Source organism: Psammomys obesus, unplaced genomic scaffold (genome assembly GCF_907164565.1).
Source record: "Psammomys obesus unplaced genomic scaffold, mPsaObe1.curated_primary_1811, whole genome shotgun sequence".
NCBI lineage: Eukaryota > Metazoa > Chordata > Mammalia > Rodentia > Muridae > Psammomys > Psammomys obesus.
Genome location: NW_026594216.1, coordinates 4,710,039 through 4,733,080, shown reverse-complemented (window position 1 = coordinate 4,733,080; position 23,042 = coordinate 4,710,039).

Genomic DNA, 23,042 nt, shown 5'->3' with positions numbered 1-23,042 from the left:
AAACAAAAAGTTTATGGGTAAAAGATAAATCAAAAATAACATGTGAAGGTCTCCTGTGAAACTGATCCTTTGCCTCAGCGTTTACACAATAATCAGAGATAAAATTGGTAAGTCCACTTTAATAAAAATATCACTGCCACAGGTAACACCATATATTTCCCAAGTACTACTGAGTAAATAATCTTAGGAATAGAGATTCAGTAAGCAATAAAAAATACAGTCTTAGAGTTTGGGATTTGGGGAAACTTTATTGTTTTATGACTGAGATAGGAGGAAAAGGAGATAAATCCATGTTGATTTGATACTTGACATATGCTAGGCTCTTGCTGAGTCAAATATATATATACGGACACATATACCCACACACATTACATATACACATACATGTACATATACACACATGTATATGTTCATTATATATTATAGTGTGTTGTATTAATTATATGTATGCATATATGTGTAGTTAGTTTCACATCAGGCAAGTTGATCTATGTAAAGATCTTCACAAAAAGAGAGGTTAAGTGTCATGTGAAAGTCATAGTCAATACCACTAGAATTTTCATTCAGGATTTCAGTGTGTGTGTGTGTGTGTGTGTGTCTGTCTGTCTGTCTGTGTCTAAGTGTGTATAAGTATGTCTAGGAGGTGTGATGGTAGTGTGTATATGTGGTGCTAGTACATGAGTGTGAGAGTGTATTAGTCCATATATGTACACAAGCAGGCCAGAGGGGCATATCTTCCTGTATTACTCTTCCTGTTATTGCCTGAAGTAAAAGCTTATCAATTCAGTTAGACTCTCCTGCCAGCAAGCTGCTGAGATCCACTGGTTTCCTTCTCCCAGTGCTGTACCAAGGGCTCATGACCAGAGAATTCAATCCCTCAAACAGTGACATATAGCCAAAGAAGGTAATTGTGAATTCCCACTCAAGTTAACTGAAGTCAACAACAACAACCACAGCAACAACAACAACAAAAAGTTGAATCTCTGTTGAGAGAAAAATGACATTGTATAAAATGGGAGTTTTGCTTTAAAGAGCCCTAAATGAATGTATTAAAGACTGTAGGGACAAGTTGAGAAGAGTAAAGTAATTGATGTCGGTAAGAGAAGATAGTATGGAGCTGAATGTGACTACAGATATTATTCACTTGTATGGAAAACTAACAATATAGTACATCACTATGTGTAACTAACATACTAATGAAACACTGAAAGTAAATAAAACACAGTGTCAAGGTACTCAAGACAAAAAAATATTAAAGAAACTTGATTAGAGGAAGAGAGTGTTCCCAAGGTCATAAATGTTATCACTTTTTTCCAGTTTTCAGCTTGTTACTAAGGCGCATGCTTTGCATTACAAAGAGTTGAAAAAATGCTGTCATATAAAAGCATTTTGCTCTTCGTAATATTATTTTTAGTGGGAATGTGTTTGAGAAATAGAAAATGAAGGAGGATTGAGCATATTTCCTAGGGTCTTCCATGTTGTTTAACTTCTTTAGGAGTATAGACTTTAGATTCTCATTCAGAAGGGCAAACATGATCTACATTAGAAGCAGGAGAAGAACAGGGAACAAGATGGAAGCCTACCACAGATGGCCTCTGAAAGACTCCATTGATTGAGGTATCAAAGCAGAGGCTGAGACTCATAGCCAAACATTGGGTAGAGGGCATGGAATTTTATGAAATAGGGGAAATAGAAAGACTTGGAGGTTACAGGATCTCCAAAAGGAGACCAACAGAGCCAAAAAGAAAAAAAAAAACTGGGATGTGGGGACCCTGAGGAGAATAATACCCCAACCAATGAACAAGCATGGAGAGGACCTAAAAACCCTGGTCAGATGTAGCCCATAGACTCAGTCTCTAAGTGGGGTCCCTAGTAAGGGGAGCAGGGGCTGTCTCTGGCATGAACTTGGTGTCAGGTTCTATGATCACCTCCCCCGGGAGGTGCAGTCTTGCCAGGCCACAGAGGAAGAGCATGCAGCCAGTCCTGATGAGAACTGATAACCTAAGGTCAGATAGAAGGAGAGGAAGTCCTCCCCTATTAGTAGACTTGGGTAGAGGCATAGGGGGAGAAATGGGAGTAGGATGGGATTGGGAAGAGATGAGAGAGAGGGCCACAGCTGGCATACAAAGTGAATAAATGGTAATAAATAATAATAATTAATACAAAAAAGAAATAGAAAATGCCTCTTTAAGGTATATGCCCAGGAGTGGTACAACAGGGTTTTCCAAATTTTCTGAGGAAGTGCAAGACTGATTACCAGAGAGGTTGTACAAGTTTGCACTCCACCAAGACTGGAGGAGTGTTCCCTTTTCTTCACATCCTTTCCAGCATGTGTTGTCACTTGAGTTTTTGATCTTAGCCATTATGACTGGGATAAGATGGAATCTTAGAATAGTTTTGACTTATATTTCTCTGATGCCTAAGGACATTGACCATTTCTTTAAGTGCTTCTCAGTAATTTGAGATTTCTCTGTTGTAAATTGTCAGTTTAGCTCTGTACCACATTATTTAATTGAATTTCTTGATTTTTGACCTTTAATTTCTTCATTTGTTTGTATATTTTAGATATTGACCCTCTGTCTGATGTAGAGTTGGTGAAGAACTCAGCTATATCACTCCTGGGCATATACCCCAAAAAAGGCTCTGCCATACAACAAGGATATCTGCTCAACTATATTCATAGCACCTTCATTCATAATAATCAGTAACTGGAAACAACCTCGATGTCCCTCTATCAAAGAATGAATACAGAAATTGTGGTATATTTACACAATGAAATAGTACTCAGCTATTAAAAACAAAGAAATCATGAAATTTGCAAACAAATGGCTGGAACTAGAAAAGATCATCCTTAGGTAACTCAGACCCAGAAAGATGCATATGGTATGTACTCATTATAGGTAAATATTAGACCTATATTACAGAAGAATCAGACTACAATCCACAGACCCAAAGAAACTAAGTAAAAGGAGGGCCAAAGGGAGAGTTCTGGAAGGAAAATAATATAATAGACAGCAGAAGTGGATGAAAAGAGGGAACTGAACAGGAGATGGAACAAGGAGGGAAAAAGGGTGAGGATCATATGTGGGAGAACAAGGTGGGGGACATGAGAAGGCAAGGAACAAGAAGAGAAACTAATGGAGGACATCTCTTGTCAAGCTGGAGGACTGAAATAGGGTAGGCTCCTGGGAAGACGTGGGTGTGACTGTAGCTTAGACTGCTAACAGGGAAGGACATGAAGACTGAAGTGACCACCTCTTAGCCATGTAGGACTAATAGAAGGAGCAGAAAAACAACCCACAAAACCTGTGATCCAAAAATTATCCTGCCTCTAAGAAGTGCAGGGATAATGAGGGAACAAAGATTGAGAGAAAGTCCAACCCATAATTGGCCCAACCTGAGACCCACTCCACGGTTGAGAGCCAGCCCCTGACACTAATAATGATACTCTGCTATGCTTGCCAACAGCCTAACTTGACTGTCATCTGGGAGGCTCCAGCCAGCAGCAGATCAAGACAGATGCTTGGACTTGCAGCCAAGAGTGGGTCAGAGCTCCGGGGTTCTAGTGGAAGTGCTGGGGGAAAGATGGAAGTACCTGGAGGTGACAGGAAGCTCACAAGAATTGCAAAAGAGACAACTAACCCTGTCCCATGAGGGCTTTCAGAGATTAACTGAAGGACATGAGTGATCTGGACCTGGGCCCACTACACACATGTAACCAATGGGCTGCTTGGTCTTCATATGGGTCACCTGGTAAGTGGAGGGTGCACTGTTTCTAACGTGGACGCTATTGCCTACTTTTGGATAATATCCCCCTGGCAGGGCTGCCATGTCTGGGCTTAGGGAATGAAGGTACGCTCAGTCCTGATGTGACTTGATGTGCTGGGGAAGGTTGATAAGAAGAGAGGGGGACTCTCCTTTCCTGGGGAGAAGAAAGGGGGAAAGAGAGGTTAAGAGCCAAGGAGGGAGGTGGTACCCTTAGGATATAAAATAAATAAGAAAAGAAAATGGGAGGATACAAAGTGAATAGAGTGTAATTATTAAAAAATTAAAAAAGAATATAAATGAAATATATATATATTTAAGCTTAAAAAGTAAATACTTGTCATCTTAAAAATAAATAAATAGAAAATGCACACACTCATGTAATGTACCTATATTGTTTACACAGTCATGGTTTAATAGAAATTTTGATTTGCACAATGCCGTATAATTTCAAAATAATTCTTTCTATATAGTTCAAAATTCTCTTACACTACAGTCACTCTATCTGAAAGTTAATTTTATTGTTATATCCACTTAGCAGAATAGTATTAGTAATTTTTCTTCTAGTACCCATAGTTTATCTATACAAAATGACTCTTAATGACTTATTGCTGTACTTACAGGTCAGTGTGTTTTTCAACTCTTCCAGGAGGAGTTTCTTCTTACAACAAATGCAATTAACACAGGAATTCACAACTGGTTAATGGGCAGAGAATCAGAGACCATGAGATCCTCATTTTTAAATGCAATACCATGTCAGTCCTTTCCCTCCAGTCTCAGGTGTCTATGGAGAAGAGGCTGTAGAAATATTGTAGCAGACAGAAGTGATGGATGGTTTCCAGACAGAGAAAGGCAAATGCAAACACAAACTCAGAAAAGGGAACATCATGAATAGGACCACAAGCTCAAGCCAGACAATAGCCCAGCATGGAGCAGGGACACTGGGCAAGAAGTTCCCCCTTTAATCAATGAACTGTTGGCTGTTGATTGTTGCTGAGTGATCAAAAAATCATTTTTCTTCAGTGGATTAACAGTATCTTGATCACTGAAGGAAAGGCTCGATTGCCAGGAAGTCGTCCAGCACAGACATGTTGTTTATTTGTTTCACTTAAAGAAAAAGAGAGAAAAGATAAAGTTTAATGGGTCAGAAAAGGAAGTAAATCTTGGAGAAGCTTGAGAGAAGGAATGAATATAATCTAAATATATTGTATGGAATTTTCAAAGAATAAATAAAAATTTATTTAACAAAAACTATCTGAAAAGTCGGTTCATGTGTCATTTATCCTCCCTAAAAATGTCAATACTTTGTAACATGGAGTCGAGGGCACAGCCAGTGCCCAGGGAGGTGACCCCAATCAACTCTATATTACAAGTTCAACTCAGTGCTCAAGTCTTTATACACAGAACTTTGAAATCACAAACATGAAACTTCCGCATCCCTGAAAGTTGTTTGTTTCCTCAGACAAGAACACAGAGAGGATAAATGGTTGCTTGGCAATGAGTTTTCAATACAAATACCGTCTGGGTCTCTGCAAAATACAAAGAAAATCACTAAAATCCTCAACTAACAAACTTATAACCATGAAAACTAGTAGTACTTTTTTTGTGGTCTAACTTTCAAAACTGAAACTTCATTGTACATACATGACTGGGAGATTTAAAAAGTAGTACTAAGTGGTGATCACTCCCTATGAAAACAGAACATGTAATTAGGTTCATATTGAAAGACAACTGCAGTGGGAAGAATAGGGCTGATAACTCCTCAAGCAAACACGGTCTTAAAGCCAAATATGCTATGATTTAAATCTTGGGTCTTCTACCTACTTACTCTAAGTAAATGGTGGGCTTTCTGCGGAGTAAATGGTGAGCAATTAAATCTATTTTTTTTTTCTGGAGACATTTCTGATACTGTAATTCTCTCAACAACACCACCATAGTCATATAGATCTGCAATTAGATATGAATATTAGCACTGACCTCATAAAATACACATTGTGATCTTAAAAAGAACAGGGAACATTTTTTCCGCAGCCTGTAACGTGCTCGTGGAAATAAAAATACAACACTACTCAAAACAGTTCGTTATTATTTTAAAGGATCAAATAATAAAAATTTCAATAGATGTTTCTATGTTATTTAAAAAAAAAACAGAATTTTCAAAATCAGTTCTAATATCTTATATACAATTTTAAAAATTAAAAGCAATTTTATATATTTAATGTATACAACATTAAGTATTGATACCCATATATATTATGGAATGATTAATTAAATTATCTCACATCTATCAAACATATTTACTAGTGAACTATAGTTTAGTCATAAGATTTCAATATTTTTATTATTTTATGAATACTCACATCTTGGTACTTCTCACCTATAGTTTTCTCTGGTTCAATTATATATTCACGGAAAATATAAATAAATATCATAAGAAACAGAATTCTGTTTTTTTTTCTCTTCTGGATGGAATTAACTTTATCAACAGGATTGCACAGCATTTCACATAGCAATATTTACAAGTTAAATGAGTATACAAATACCTCAAGAAGTTAGACCTCAGTTTTCACAGAAAACTTTGCTTCCTCTATTTGCCTTATACCGTGAATCTGTATAGTTTTTATTTATCCCCAGGAAAAATATTGCTTCAACTCCCAAAGTATGATGAGCATCGCATGATCCACAGGTGATTCCAGTGAGGAAAATATATCCTCCTTCTGTCTTTTTGGAGAATTTAGCCTGGGAGAGAAAATATAGATTCAAAGCTACAGCTGCCTCACAACCTGCAGCTATTATTCTGGAACATGGGTGCTATGTTAGAAGAGCAGAAATGCAAAAGAAAATTTGAAATGTCTTGGTCTGGAACTGAAAAATACTTGTGAATTATGCTAATAAAGAAATCTAGGTCCCTGCCATTACTGCTGCCTTCCTTTTGAAATGCCCGTGACTTCTGTAGATAAGCTCTGAAAAGCGAGTGTGGGTTTTGAAAGGAAAAGCATCTCAGAGTCATCAGCTGTGCCGCAGCATCCAAATGGATGGCGGCGAATATTGAAACCTTATCTGACACCAGGGTAATCTAAACAGAATTATAATAGAATTATGTTCAATTAGAGAATCAAATTTCTCATGAAAAGCTTTCGCTTGGGGTCTGTGGAAACAATGGAGTTTTCATTTCTGTTTGGCACATTTATGATCTCTGTTTGGATAAATGGTGTGTGGCATTTAAATAAGACTCTCTTTTCAAAACAGCCTTTGGGATTTGGAGTCAGAAAAAAAATGAGAAATACAAACAGACTGAATAGACCTAGTGCTTTGTGTTTCATAACAGATGATAATAATTCTCTGCTTAGGACAGCATATACTGAACACAGGAAAGTATTTTTGTCTTACCAGGACAGCGTGGGAGCCATGATGGCCAGACAATGTAAACTTTGACTATGCTAAGATGGACAGAGACCATCTGTGACTTTACTAGAATCAGCTTCCAACTACAATTTCCTCATATGTAGAATGAAATATGAAGACAAAATTCCTGAGAAAGGAGTCCCAAGGAGACGATTATACTTTTTCCCTTGCCATCCACAGCTCAATAGCTTCAAAGTTATCTCTCTATTTCAATTGACTTCATTTTCCATAGCTAGTATATCAAGGGAGAATTTTTTATTAGTGACAGAGAGTGTTTCTTAAGCCAATATACCCTAACTCAAAGTATTTGTACAGTTTTTTTTTTAAACATGACTCATATGTTGACACAGGTCCATTTACTTTGATTACAAACATCCATTTTAGATATTTACAGAACTGGAGGTCACAACAGTTGTATATAACAATGTAGGCATTTAAACATTTATTTTAATTTAGAATATTTAGGGAATAATTCTTGATTGTTTTGGTTAGTTTTTAGCTGACATAATCTAGAATCAGAAGAGAAGAGATTGTCTAGGTCACATTTGCCTTTAGGCATGTCTTTTGAGGATTTTCTTGCTTCCATTAATTGACTAGGAAAAACTCAGTCTAAAAGATACTCACACATTTCCAAATTTGAGTCCTCAACTATGTAAAAGACGATAAAATGAGGAGCAGACCATGAGCAAATGTACGTCTTTTCATTTCTCTTGCTCTTGACTGTGGATGTGATATGACTAGTTGTTTTCAGTATTCTTGTCCCCTTGTCTTCTCTAAAAAAGACTAGAATTAGAAGTGTGAGCTAAAATAAGTTATTCCTCCTCAAAACTGCTGTATGTTTAAGTATTATATCATACTGACAAAGATGGAATGAAAATATTGATGTACTAACTAGATATAATATAGTCTGAGAATATACAGAAATATGAATTAAAATAACTCATGTATCTTCTGGTACATGTCTCTGAAAAAAAAATCCTCTATTCTAGTGCTGCTGCCTTTTCTATAAGTGAGCACAGAAAGTTTGTGCGTGCTTTCTCTTCCCCATCGTTTCTCTGTCCAGAAGTGAGCAGCTTTGCACCACACACACTCCAAATCACCATGCTCAGTCTTACCACCGGCCCAGGAACATGGAGCTAAGCTAACAAGAGATGAAATCTGAAATCTGAACCTCCAAACCAAAATAACATTACTTTGAGGTTGCTTACTCTGTTTTTATCACATTGCTGGAAGCTAATTTACCCTCGTAAGAAGCAGGTCCAGAAAGCAAGGTGATGGTACAATCACAGGAGAAAGTGGTGAAGGGGAGCTCTGTGGTCTGGGAGTTCAGTGGGAACCCTTGTAAGAAGGAGTAATGACTGGGTTTGAGGTATTTGGCTGGATCTCAGGAGACAGTAACATAGGTTAGGCATGCATATTGTGGCATAGCTGAGACATGAACAACTGTGTAGCTCAAGGGGTCTGATCATATCTATCTATCTATCTATCTATCTATCTATCTATCTATCTATCTATCTTTGTTGTTGTTATTTAATTAGCCTTTTTCTCTGTATCATACCTCCTTACAATTCACTCATTCTTATGTTCCAGTTCAACAACCTTTTATTTGCATAAAATAAAAAAATCTAGTGGCTCGACATAAGCAACCAAAAAAAAAAAATTCACAGTGCATTGTAATACAGTAGAATGTGAATTCTTTAGCATCAGTTTTTATTTTCTTATCTTCATTGCCAAATGTTGCAAACAAATGTTGATGACTGAATAACAATTTGGCAACAGTGATCAAAGTAATTTATGTTTGTTTAATTGTAAATTAGGAAATAGAAATTATGATAAACTTACAATTTAAGGAACGATATTACACATCCAGGTAATTTTAAAGGATGTATTTAAATAACAGTAATATAAAAAGAGGAAAAGGGCAAACAAACAAATCCAAATTTTCAGTCTCTAATATAAACATTCAAGATTTTTTTTTCTTTTCTTTTGTCCTTAAAAAACACCCTAGAGCAGTTTTATTAGCCTCAGTAGAATTTCTTCTTGTTTCACTGTCCCTATAGGTATGGAAAAATACTAATGGCCTTGTCCTAGTCAAAAGACAATCTAAAAGCCAGTATAAATTATCTTCTTGTTTCCTGGTTGCCAGTTTCTATCTATAAGAAATTTATAACTTCGCTTCTCAAACTTCTATTTTTTTTTGTAAGTAGACCACTATCCTGGTAAATATTTGGCTGTCCCTTCTCAGGCTCTGACATCTCTATGATCCTTTGACAGCCTTTGGAGAATACCCTGTCCCTCATAAACTTCCCTCCAAACAAATGTGAAGAAAATCCCCTTTCTTCCCACGGAAGTTTAAAACCTCTTTTTCTTTCTTTGAAGCAGAAAAAGAAAAGACTTATTCCCATCAGACCAAGCAAATAAGCAATAACTCTTGAATCAGAGGTGCAAGAAGTTTTCAATTCTGCCTGAAAAATGTTTATATATGTTGGTTGATACGTTAGGGAAATGTCTTATTGAGTCAAATATTTATTTTCTGAAAAGTGGCAGTTAAAAATAAAGTTTGTGTACCTCTTGTGCAGGTAGGAAAAGACTCAACTATCCACTGTACAGGATATGTTGATACATTGTGCACACTCTACTATGACTGCAAATAAGTGATGGAATTTAATCAGGGTAAATGAAAATAACTTTAGCTTAATACAGATTTTAACACATTATTAATTATGCATGTGAACAAATAATCACTGGAAATATTCTTTCTTTTTATTCTAAGGTAAGTCAAAATATTGGAATTCTGTTGGATGTAGGATTGGTGAAGATGTTTTCCCACTCCGTAAGCTGTCATTTTGTTCTGTTGATAGTGTTCTTTGCTTCAAAGAAGCCTTTCAGTTTTATGAGGACCAGTTTATTAATTGTTGATCTTAGACCCTGAGCTGTTGGTGTTCTGTTCAGGAAGTTGTAGCCTATGTCAAAGAGTTTAAGGCTTTTCCTCACTTTTTCTTTTAACAGATTTAGTGTGACTGATTTTATGTAGAAGTTTTGATCCACTTGGACTTTAGTGCAGAGTGATAAATATGAATCTCTTTGCATTTTTGTACATGTAGATATCCAGTTAGACCAGCACCATTTGTTAAAGATGCTGTCTTTTCCATTTTATGGTGAAGGCTAATATTCAAAATATATAAAGAACTCAAGAAATTAAACACCAACAAACCAAATAACCCAATTAAAAATGGGGTACAGAGTTCAACAGAGAATTTTTAACAAAGGAATATAGAAAGACAGAAAAATACTGAAAGAAATGCTCAGTGTCCTTAGTAATCAGGGAAATGCAAATCAAAATGACCCCGAGATTCCATCTTACACACACCAGGTTGCTTAAGAACAAAAACTCAAGTGGCAGCATATGCTGGCTAGGAAAAGGAGAAAAGGGAACACTCTTCCATTGCCGATCTGATTGAAAACTTGTACAACCACTTTGGAAATCAATCTGGTACTTTCTCAGAAAACTGGGAATAATTCTACCCCAAGACCCAGTTATACTACACCTGGGAGTATACCCAAAAGATGTTTCACCATACTACAAGAACGTTTGCTTAACTATGTTCATAGCAGCTTTATTTGAAATAACCAGAATCTGGAAACAGCCTAGATGTCCCTCAATGGAAGAATGGTTGCAAAAATTGTGGTACATTTACACAATGGAATACCATTGAGCTATTAAAAACAAGGAAATCATGAAATTTTCATGCAGTTGGGTGGAACGAGAAGAACATACCCTGGCCAGCATTTGCTGTCACTTGAGTTTTTTATCTTAGCCATTGGAATGTGTGTAAAAGGGAATCTCAGGTTCATTTTGATTTGCTTTTCCCTGATGACTAAGGACACTGAGTGAGGTAACCCAGAACCAGAAAAACACACATGACATATGTTACCTTAGAAGTGGAAATTAGCCATATAATACAGGATAAACATACTAAAATTCACAGCCCTAGAGAAACTAAATAATATGAAAGACCCTAATGAGGATGCTTAATTCTTATTCAGAAAGGCAAATAGAATAGACACCAGAAGCAGTTGAAGAGAGGGAACAGGATAGAATCCTTCCATAGATGTCCTATGAAAGACTCTACCCAGTAAGGCATCAAAGCAGATGTTGAAACTCATAATCAAACTTTGAACAGAGTGCAGGGAATCCGAAGATAGTGAGGGATAGAAGGACACAGAGGGGACAGGACATTCATGAGGAGTCCAACATGACCAACAAATCTGGGACCGGGGGTCTTACAGAAACCAATGCACCAATCCAGACCATGCATGGAGAGGACTTAGACCCCTGCTCAGATGTAGCCCATAAGCAGCTCAGTCTTCATGTGGTTTCTCTAGCAATAGAAATGGGAGTTACCTCTGACATGGACTCTGTTACCCCATCTTTGATCACTTCACCCTGGCGGGGTAACCCCACCAGTCACAGAGGAAGAGGATCCAGGCAGTCCTGATGAGACTTGATAGGCTAGAGTCAGATGGTAGGAAAGGAGGGCTTGCCCATTCTGTGATCTATGGGGAAGGAAGATGGGACCAGGAGGGGATGAGGAAGGGGTCTACAATTGGTATATAAAGTGAATAAATTATAAAAATAAAGAAATATGTAACTGAAGAAAGGGAATTCTTTAAAGAATAAAAAAGTAGAGTGATTATTTGCAAAACATAAAATATATATATAAATGTATATGTATGTATGTTATGTCTCCTATCAAAAAATATAAATATCTCTCAAAACTGTATAATAAAAACCTGTGAGTTGTATCCAGTGATATTCTATGGAGATTAGACAGAACAGAATTTAATTTATTTTTATTAATTACAGTTTATTCACTTTGTATTTCCAGCATGAGTTGTCATTTGAGTTTTTGATCTTAGCCATTCTGATGGGTGTAGGTTGAAACCTCAGTGTTGTTTTAATTCACATCTCCCTAATGACTAAGGATATTGAGCATTTCCTTAGTGTTTTGCTGCCATTTGATATTCCTCTATAATTGAGAATTCTCTGTTTATCTCTGTACCCCATTTTTAATTGGATTACTTAGTGTGTTGTTGTTTAACTTCTTAAGTTCTTTATATATTCTAGATATTAGTCCTCTGTCTGATATAAAGTTGGTGAAGATCCTTTCCCAGTCTGTAGGCTGTCATTTAGTTTTGACGACAGTATCCTTTGATTTACAGAAACATTTAAGTTTCATGAGGTCCCATTTATTGATTGTTGATCTTAGAGCCTGTGCTGTTGCTGTTGTGTTCAGGAAGCTGTGTCCTGTGCCAATAAGTTCAAGGTTCTTCCCCACATTTTCTTCTAACATATTTAGTGTATCTAGTTATAGGCAAATGGGGGAAACTAGAAAAGATCATCCTCAGTGAGGTATCCCAGAAGCAGAAAGACACACATGGTCTATACTCACTGATAGGAAGATATTAAGCATATAACATAGGATAAACATACTAAAATCTGTGCACCTAAAGAAGCTAAGCAAGGAGGACCATGGGTAAAATTATCAATCTTCACACAGAAAGTCAAATGGGATGGACATAGGAAGAGGGAGAAAAGAGGGAACAGGACAGAGAGCCTTTGAAAGACTCTACCAACAAAGTATTAAAGCAGATGCGGAGACTCATAGCCAAAGTTTGGGCAGATTGCAGGGAATCTTAGGAAAGAATGGGGAGATAAAAAGATCTGGAGGGTACAGGAGCTCCACAAGGATAGCAACAGAACCACAAAAATCTGGACACAGTGGTATTTTCTGAGACTGATACTCCAAGCAAGGATCATGCATGGAGATAAACTAGAACCTCTGCACAGAGGTAGCCCATGGCAGCTCAGTCTCCAATGGGTTCCCTAGTAATGGGAACAGGGAAGGTCTATGACTTGAATTCAGTGGCTGGCTCTTTAAACATCTCCCTGTAAGGAGGGAGAAGCCTTACCAGGCCACAGAGGGAGATAATGAAGCTAGTGTAATAAGGCCTGATAGGCTAGGGTCAGAAGGAAGGGAAGGAGGACCTCTCCTATCAGTGGACTTGGGGAGGGGCATGGCAGGATATGAGGGAGGGTGGGAGAAATTGGGAGGTGGCTACAGCTGGGATACAAAGCTAATAAACAGTAATTTATAAAACAAATAAATTTTTAAAAAAAGAACTCTTATTAAAGGAGATAATACTGAAACTGTTTTTCACAGAATATTTTCAGGAAAGGAAACGCTACAAAATCTGGGAAACTCACTGAGTTGACAGAATTAAGACAATAAAAAGTTATAAACAACCCAGATGCCCCTCAACTGAAGAATGGATACAGAAATTGTGGTACATCTACACAATGGAATATTACTCAGCAATGAAAACTAAAGAAATCATGAAATTTGCAGGTAAATGGTGGGAACTGGAAAGGATCATCCTGAGTGAGCTGTCCCAGAAGCAGAAAGACACACACAGTATATATTCACTCATATAGACATAGGATAAACCTACTAAAATCTGTACATCTAAAGAAACTAATCAAGAGAGAGGACTCTGACTAAAACGCTCAATCCCCATCCCGAAAGGCAAAGAGGATGGACATCAGAAGAAGAAGAAAACAGGAAACAAGTTAGGAACCTGCCACAGAGGGCCTCTGAAATGCTCTGCCCTGCAGACTATCAAAGCAGATGCTGAGACTTATGGCCAACTGTTGGGCAGAGTGCATGGAATCTTATGAAAGAAGTGGGAAATAGTAAGATCTGGAGAGGACAGGAACTCCACAAGAAGAGCAACAGAACCAGAAAATTTGAATACAGGGGTCTTCCCAGAGACTCATACTCCAATCAAGTACCGTGCATGGAGATAAACTAGAACCCCTGCACAGATATAGCCCATGGCAGTTCAGTGTCCAAGTGGGTTTCATAGTAATGGGAACACGGACTGCCTCTGACATGAACTGATTGGCCTGCTCTTTGATCACCTCTCCCTGAGGGGGGGAGCAGCTTTACCAGGCCACAAAGGAAGAAAATGCAGCCACTCCTGATGAGATCTGATAGACTAAGATCAGAAGGAGGGAGAAGGGGTCCTCCCCTATTAGTGGACTTGGGGAGGGGCATGCATGAATAAGAGGGAGGGAAGGTAGGATTAGGAGGGAGGAAGGAGGGGTTTATGGGGGGATACAAAGTGCAATTAATAAAAGTTAAAAAAAATTAAAAACTGAAAAAAAAGAAGTTATAAGCTCCAGGAATGAATGAAAAAACTTAGAAGGTATAGGGCATTTGATAAAGGCTTGAATAAAACTAACAATGGTTTCTGGAGATATTTTTGTTTTTAAAACATTTTGTAAATATGCATTTTTAGTTTCTGAGATTAAGAATATAATTTTCTCCCCCTCTTTCTTCCTCATAAGCCAGCCATATATTCCTTACTCTTCCATTTCAAGCATCAATTAATATAATGCTACTGCATCTCAACTTTCATTTCTGAAAGTATGGGAAGTTTATTGTGTCTGGCAGAGAAATAAGGAGATAATATATATTTTGTGATAAAATTATGTGATCTTTTTATCTGTCCAACTTGATGTGATAATTAATATCCATTCTACACCATAATTTGAAGAGGAAATTCCATGCCATTGCTCTTTATGTGTCCGTGTGTGTGTGTGTGTGTGTGTGTGTACTTATAGTAGCTGAGATTTCTTCGGTTATTCAGCAACCACAGAAATCATCATATGTAATTCATCAACAGGAAGAAAAATTATATAATTAGAAATATATATTGAAGTATACTGACATATATAAAAGAATTTAAAGACAGAGCAGTGAAAACTAAGAAAGGGATGAACTTTGAATCTTAAAGTCTGGGGCTTATTATTTATGGAACGAAAAGAGCAAATTTATGCTACCCCTAACTCAGCCTGCTAGTCTTCAGTTAAGGCAGCCACATTCTATAGACGTTGCCTCTCTGTTTCTCAGCCACCCCAGTACATTCCCAGAGCCTTTAAGAACCTCATCCAAAAAAGAAAAGAGGATGCAGGCCTAGTCACACTGTTGCCATGATGGCGCCTGAGAATCTGCTGTGTTTCTCCAAATGATCTAGTGTTTAAACTAAAGCATCCCATGAGTCCCCTGGCCTTCCTTGTTTCCACTCCTAATTCCTGATTTCACTGCAATAGCATTACACGTTCCTCAGAAGTGGGCAATAAGTATCTGCCTAAATTTTAGTCTCTCTATTTTTCACAAAGAGAGAGACTTTAATAAATAAATTGTTTAACTTTTCTACTGAGTAATGTCTGAGATCCAATACAGGTAGACCGGAAGCAAAAATTTTCACAAAGTCTAGTAGGCTTCTATACTGCTCTACTAAGTTCTATTCCTCTAAGTGCTTTTCATGTGTGTCTTCTGCAAGACGCTTGGAGAGTAAATGAATTTTCTCATGTTCAGACCAACTTAAAGCTTTCATGACCTTCAGTGTAATTGGTTTATGTCTGAGATTAATCTTCTCTCAAATTTAATCCCCATACCAGAAATTACATGCTTCTTATTATGAGATTTTTTTTTGTGTGTGTGTGTGTGTGTGTGTGTGTGTGTGTGTGTGTGTGTGAAGTTATGTTAGGTATTTTGATTTTTCTTTACCTGTGATCTTTAGTAGAAACAGATGTCTGACTATTTGGGGAACATGTTTATAGTGATTAATTAAACATACATCTTGATGTGTTTTTTTCCTAACATTAGTTCATATAATCATACTCTCAAAACTTTATTTCAGTTGGTTAAATCCTCTTTTGAGTTTATAAATTATTTTCAATAGTGTTAAAAATACGAGTGGAAGATATTCTAATAAATTTAGGCTCGATAACCTCTTATTCTTATATTATGTGACTTATGCTGAGAAGACGTGACTAAACATCCATTCACTCACAACAGGCAATCAATGGAGGAACAAAGAAAGAATTGCACTCTAATCTGGTTTGGTGAACCAATGAGACCACTGGGTTTACTCACAAGACCGTGAGTGACATAAATGCAGCTTCATCACCAGTAAGCTCAAAAGAATATGGGGTGAAGACACTAGTAAGGTGAATTCCTGAATTTCCCTGACTGAATTAAGCGGAATTCACCAGTGTCCTTTTCTTGGTGATTGGTGCTTATGAAACCATGGGAGGAGCCCCCGATCTTGTAACTTTCTGAGCTCCAAGCGTCTTTTAAGTTGTATTGAACATCCTGAGCTTCTAATTTACTTTGACTTCTAGAGCCTTCTGAAACCTTCTCCTTCCAAAAGACATTGTTTATACTCAGTGGAAATAGTAATTAGCAGTCCACCCCTACCACTAGCTCTTATATTGTTCAATTACTTTCTCATCATTTTTTTTCTGGAGTGTTAGAGCAAGTAATATAGCCATCTGAGTGTTTTCATCAATTCCTGACTACGCATTGAGACACAGGATACAGTAACATCCACTTATTCTCTTAGACTCTTTATGAATCTCTATAGAAATCACTGATCACTGGGGTGAAAAATATTTTTTTTTCATGACAGGCATCAGTAGTAGTCTATGCATGTAAAATGTGCCTATTTAGAAGTAATTTTATAGACACATACCATCTCATAACGTAATAATAGCAGTGACCTACCTACCAAGGCTTAGCTGTTGGGGTTGATCTGGTGCTATATGTTCTGAAGATAATTACTGGCCCCCAAAATCTGGATGCTTCCCAGACAAGCACATTCTCTCTCTCTCACACACACACACTGTCCTTGTGTAAATCTTGCCTAAGAAATTATACGTGGTTGGTTAATAATAAAATGCTGACACACCTGAGCAAGGTGAATGAGGTGGACGTGACTAAGGTTCTGTGGTTTTGGAAACTGAAAGATCTTGGGAAAAGCGAGACAGGTATGGGGGAGGGAAGGAAGCAGGGAGCTGCAATTGGTTCTTATGGAGAGAAGACATGGCTGGTTGGTTAGGAATGGAGGAAATTGGCTTAGATGAAGAACATTAACAAGTATTTTGGGATTATGGGTGTGAGGTACCACAGATAAAAATTATTAAAGCAGATTGCAAGGGATGGAGGCTTGGGAGATAATTTAGGAGGTAATATCTGCTTTGCTCCAGGTGAAATAAGGCTATTCTAAAATCTATCAGGTGCCTGGGCCTTTTGTTGATTGTGATAGCAGGTTAGATAATACCATTGTAATAATTATAGGGCTAATAATAAATGATAGTAGACTATTACCTTTAAATGAACAGAAACACTTAGCATAGATTTTGCCCTGAATTACACTAACAGAAATGAGTTATCTCATAATATACATAATATACATTTGATTGTACCCATAACAGTCTTGCTTCAGTTGAAAACTGGGATGAATATTTCCCAAAGTTTTCATAGGGCATCATAAAGACTCCATTACTAAAAACAGGAGTGCTGGTGACAATCCTGTCTCTTTATCATAACGCACAGTATTTCCTAGCACTATGAAAGCCTGCAAAACAAAGTCCCAGAATGATTCTTCCATGCCCTTTAACAAAACTGAGATTTTTGCTTCTAGTATATTAATGTCCGAGAAGGATCTTCTATCAATCTCTCTGATTCATACTTTTCCTCATCACTATTCCAAGTTTTGGGATCCTGGGCAAAAATTCCTTAATCTAATCAGCATTGTCTTTCACTTAAGAGTTGGCCTGTGTTAATGAGAGGTCAGCTGTTCTTTGTCATCTTTCATTTTTTCACTCTGAATCAAATCAGGGACTAGTGAATAGACTAGCAACAACACATGTCTTTTCCACTGTACTTCTTCTTTTACACGCTTAAGGTCTTTGTGAAAAGACAGCTGAACCTCAATATTAGGTCTTGTTGCCCACAACAAAGTCTACTCCATTACTTCTATAGTCTTCTTACTCCCCTTTCTCATATGTGTAATGTATTTTCAAGCTTTTCACACATTTCAGTGACATCCCTCTCTGGTTGGCTCCATTCATCAAGAAGGCATAAATTCCATTCCCTTCAAAATGGAAGAACACAGACAACCAAGGATACCCTACAAACACTCTGCTTTCATGATTCAACATGATTCCATGTCTTAGAAACATTAATTTCAGAGACTGTCTAATTTCCACTAAAAAAAAAAAAAAATTGCAAGCACACCGCCCTATATCATATGGCATAAACATTCATATCCAGCATGTCCTTGGGGACAATCTATCTTTACACATATGAAACTCGGTTACATGTCTTCTCATACATTTCAGGAGCCATGTAAGTGTACAGAGATGGAATGTTAATTGCTTGGTATGCTTGTCCTTGGGGACACATGAAAAAAAAATGTGTAATCAAGAAAGATAAGGCAATGGTGACAAATGAAAAAAAATGATTAAAGTCTAGTTCAATAATCCAATGTGTTTGTTTGAATTACTTATAGGAGCATGGTTGAGTTATTAATTACAGCTACATCGATGACAGGAAGACACTTACAGAAAATACAGTTTCATCATAGGTGATGACTCAGGAGAGCTGCATCCCTGGAACTGGCTTATCAACTTGCAACCCACTCCCTGGGAAAGTTTCTTTTTCCCAGCAATTATTTATTGCTTCTTTGCTGTTGGACAGCAGCTTCAGGAATCATAACTTTCCAGTATTCCTGAGTCCTGAGAATATCATGAACCTTCTGATATTTTAAGTTTCCTTGTCCTCATTATTTTATTATCCCCACCACTATCCTTAACAGTACCTTTTAATTCACAGAAAATAGTTAAATAATATCTTTCTAGACATCAAGGGAAAACACTGTCTTTGTAACTGTCTCACAGAGTTCCCATGGAAATATTAAGGAAAATACCAGTACGGATGTTCAGGGAAGTAGGTTCTATGTCAGCCCACGAATAACTGAGCATTCTAAATGACATGGAAGACAAAAAGCTAAGCAGTTGCTTTGTCATATAACTGTTCAAGAAGACAAATATTTAGAATCCACAACTGCCAATTCAGATCCCACTGTACTTTTATGATAACTGAAACATAGAATAAATGTATTTTTAGAATAAAAACAAAACAAATGCAAGCAATTCCTCGCATGGTCCTGATTTCTGCCTTTCTAAAGCTAAAACTCAATCACTAAAATTATATTAATGTAACATAAAAGTGTCTGGCAAGAACAAATACAAATTTTCTCAATTTCTATGAACAATTTTGACAAAAATGAATAACAATTAGGAACACCGTGTTCAAAATGCAGCATCCTAAGGACATGAACTGGAGGCTATAACAAGAAACAAGGACCAAATAAAACATAGTAGGGATTCCAGATACTTGGAAAATTATCTCTTTAGTGTGTAGAAATAGAAAAACAATACTTTCAATTTTGGTAAAGAATTTTACATGATGAAGATAGTTAATAAAAATGATACAAGGAAAGCAAACCATAATTGTACCAGAAATTCCTGCCTGGCGGCAGTTATACTACACTGAAAAGAAGCAGTGAATTGGATAACAGCCTCAAAAAAAAAAAAAAAAAAAGCCTCATGCATTCACTGTTCAGAGTGCCAATGAGGGTGAAAGATCAGGTAACAGTAAAATTCCCCATAAAATTTTTCATCACAAATAGAATTATTGTTTTTAAAATCTTGATAGTTCTTGTATTTCACTTCCTCCGCTCTCCCAGATTTTATTAAGCTCAAGCAGTTTATGGTGAGAATATTCTGTAGAGTTTAAGACCAGGTTCCCATCCCCTGCAGTTACATTCACTTGACACTCACACAAGTTTCCATTTGCTGATGAATCGTGAATTAATTCTGAACTCTCACTTTCTTCTTTTCTGTTTTTCAAAGTTCACATTCTTCCTATGCTGCAGGAACTACTATTTTTCTATCATTACACACTTAGCAAAATATGAATAAGACAAGAAATTATATAATGAAATGGGTTAGTTTTACAGATAAAAGAAAAAAAACTATATAGACTGCCAAAGGAGTAATGGACAACATAGAATTCTACACAAATATGTTTAGATTTTTTTTTTCATTTTTGGACACACGGTATCTTTGTGTAGTTCTGGCTGTCCTGGACTCTCTTTTGTAGACCAGGCTGGCCTCAAACCCACAGAGATCTGCCTACTTCTGCCTCCTGAGTGCTATGATTAAAGGAGTGGACTACCATGCCTGACTTCTTTCAATATTTGTAAGTGTATGTAAACAAATTAATTTTGTTGCTGAATAAATATTCAAACTGAATTATAAAGAACAGTGTCAATGTCTCAAAAAATCAAGTGGATTTTGGAAGACTTAACACTAAAATTAAATATTTTCTAGTAAACCTAAATGAGAAAAGAGACCATATAAAATAATAATTATGTTAATATTAAATCTGTACATTTGATGTTCAGATGTTGAAAAAAATAGAATGCCTACTAGCTTTATAACACATGGGGAGAAAACACATTTAGTGATGGTCAAAATATTAAAATAAAATTTGAAATGAAATAAAAACGAATATGAACTTTGCATATCAAAAAATTGACAAATATTGTTGTATAAACTGTGAAATATTAGAATTCCATTAGATATTGCTTTATATATAATATGCAATGCTAAAACCAAAGATTAACCATATGGCAAATTCCAAAGACATTTGTAAAAATGGTTAGATGAAAACATCAAATACATTTGAGGCAAACAGGTTCACTTTATTTAATAGTACTATGAATGCTGAGTAATACAATAGTTTCAAAGAAAAAAAACAGAAGAAACACCAGGAGCTTTCTAATATTTTGCATGCTGTCTAATACAGGAATACAATGATTGAATAAAAGGTGTAGTGAAAAACATGTCTATGATATAAATTAATGATAAGCAAATAAATTACTTTCAATAATTAATTATGTGTGAAGGTATGTAAATGATATACTATTCACAGTAAAATTACTAAAATTAATTTAAAAATGATACCAGAAAATTGATAAAGAACAATATTATATATATATATATATATATACATATATATATATTTCAGATCTATTCTAAACAAAATTAGGAATAATTCTCTGAGCTATAGAACAAGCAGTACTTAAACCTCAGTCAATGTCAGGACATTAATTGATACAATAACCAAACAAATCAAGAGCTGGCTCTTTGAGAAAATAAAAAGATAGACAAATCCTTAGCTAAACTAGCTAAAAGGCAGAGGGACACTGTCAAAATCAACAAAATCAGAAATGAAAAGGGGGACATAACAACAGATGCTGAGGAAATCCAAAGAATCATTAGGTTATACTACAGAAGACTATATGCAACAAAATTTGGAAAATATAAATTAAATGGACAATTTTCTTTTTAATTTTTATTAATTACACTTTATTCACTTTTTATCCCCCCATAGCACCCTCCCTCCTCCCTCCCAATCCCTTCCATTCTGTTCTCCCCCTTCTCCCTGCATGACCTTCCTCAAGTCCACTGATAGGGGAGGTCTTCTTTTCCTTCCTTCTGATCCTAGTCTATTAGGTCTCATCAGGAGTGGCTGATTGTCTTCCTCTGTGGCATGGTAAGGCTGCTCCCCCCTCAGGGGGAGGTGATCAAAGAGCAGGCCAATCAGTTCTTGTCAGAGGCTGTCCGTGTTCTCATTACTATGGAAACCACTTGGACACTGAACTGTCATGGGCTACATCTGTGCAGGGGTTCTAGTTTATCTCCATGCATGGTACTTCGTTGGAGTATCAGTCTCAGGAAAGACCCCTGTGCCCAGATTTTTTAATTCTGCTGCTCTCCTTGTTGAGCTCCTGTTCTTTCCAGGTCTTTCTATCTCCCCCTTCTTTCATAAGATTATCTGCACTCTGCCCAAAGTTTGACTATGAGTCTCAGTACCTGCTTCGATAGTCTGAAGGGCAGAGCCTTTCAGAGGCCCTCTGTGTAAGGCTCCTAACTTGTTCCCTGTTTTCTCCTTCTTCTGATCTCCATCCTCTTTGCATTTCTGGATGTGGATTCAGCATTTTAGCCAGAGTCCTTCCTCTTGATTAGTTTCTTTAGGTGTACATATTTTAGTAGGTTTATCCTATATTATATGTCTATATGAGTGAGTATATACTGTGTGTGTCTTTCTGCTTCCGGCATAGCTCACTCAGGATGATTTTTTCCAGTTCCTACCATTTACCTGCAAATTTCATGATTTCCTTGTTTTTTAATTGCTGAGTAATATTCCATTGTGTAGATGTGCCACAATTTCTGTATCCATTTCTCAGTTGAGTGGCATCTGGGTTTTTTTCCCAGCTTCTGGCTATTACAAATAAAGCTGCTACAATACTTATTACCCTGCACAAAACTAAAGTCCAAGTGTATTAAAGACCTCAACATAAAACCAGACCCATTAAATCAGTTAGAATACAAAGTGGAGAAGAGCCTTAAACTCATTGGCACAGGAGACAACTTCCTGAACCCAACATCAACAGCACAGGCTCTAAGAGCAACAATCTATAAATAGGACTTTATGAAACTCAAAAGCTTCTGGAAAGCAAAGGACACTGTTGTCAAAACAAAACGACAACCTACCAACCGGGAAAGGATCTTCATCGACCCTATATCTGACAGAGGGCTAATATCCAGTATATATAAAGAACTAAAGAACTTGAAAAACAACAAATCAAGTTATCCAACTAAAAAATGGGGAACCCAGCTAAACAGAGAATTCTCGAAAGAAGAATATCAAATGACAGAGAAACACTTAAAGAAATGCTCAATGTCATTAACCATCAGGGAAATGCAAAACAAAACAACCCTGAGATTTCTCCTTACACCCATCAGAATGGCCAAGATCAAAAACTCAAATGACAACACATGCTGGAGATGTTGTGAAGAAAGGGGACCCCTCCTCCACTGCTGGTGG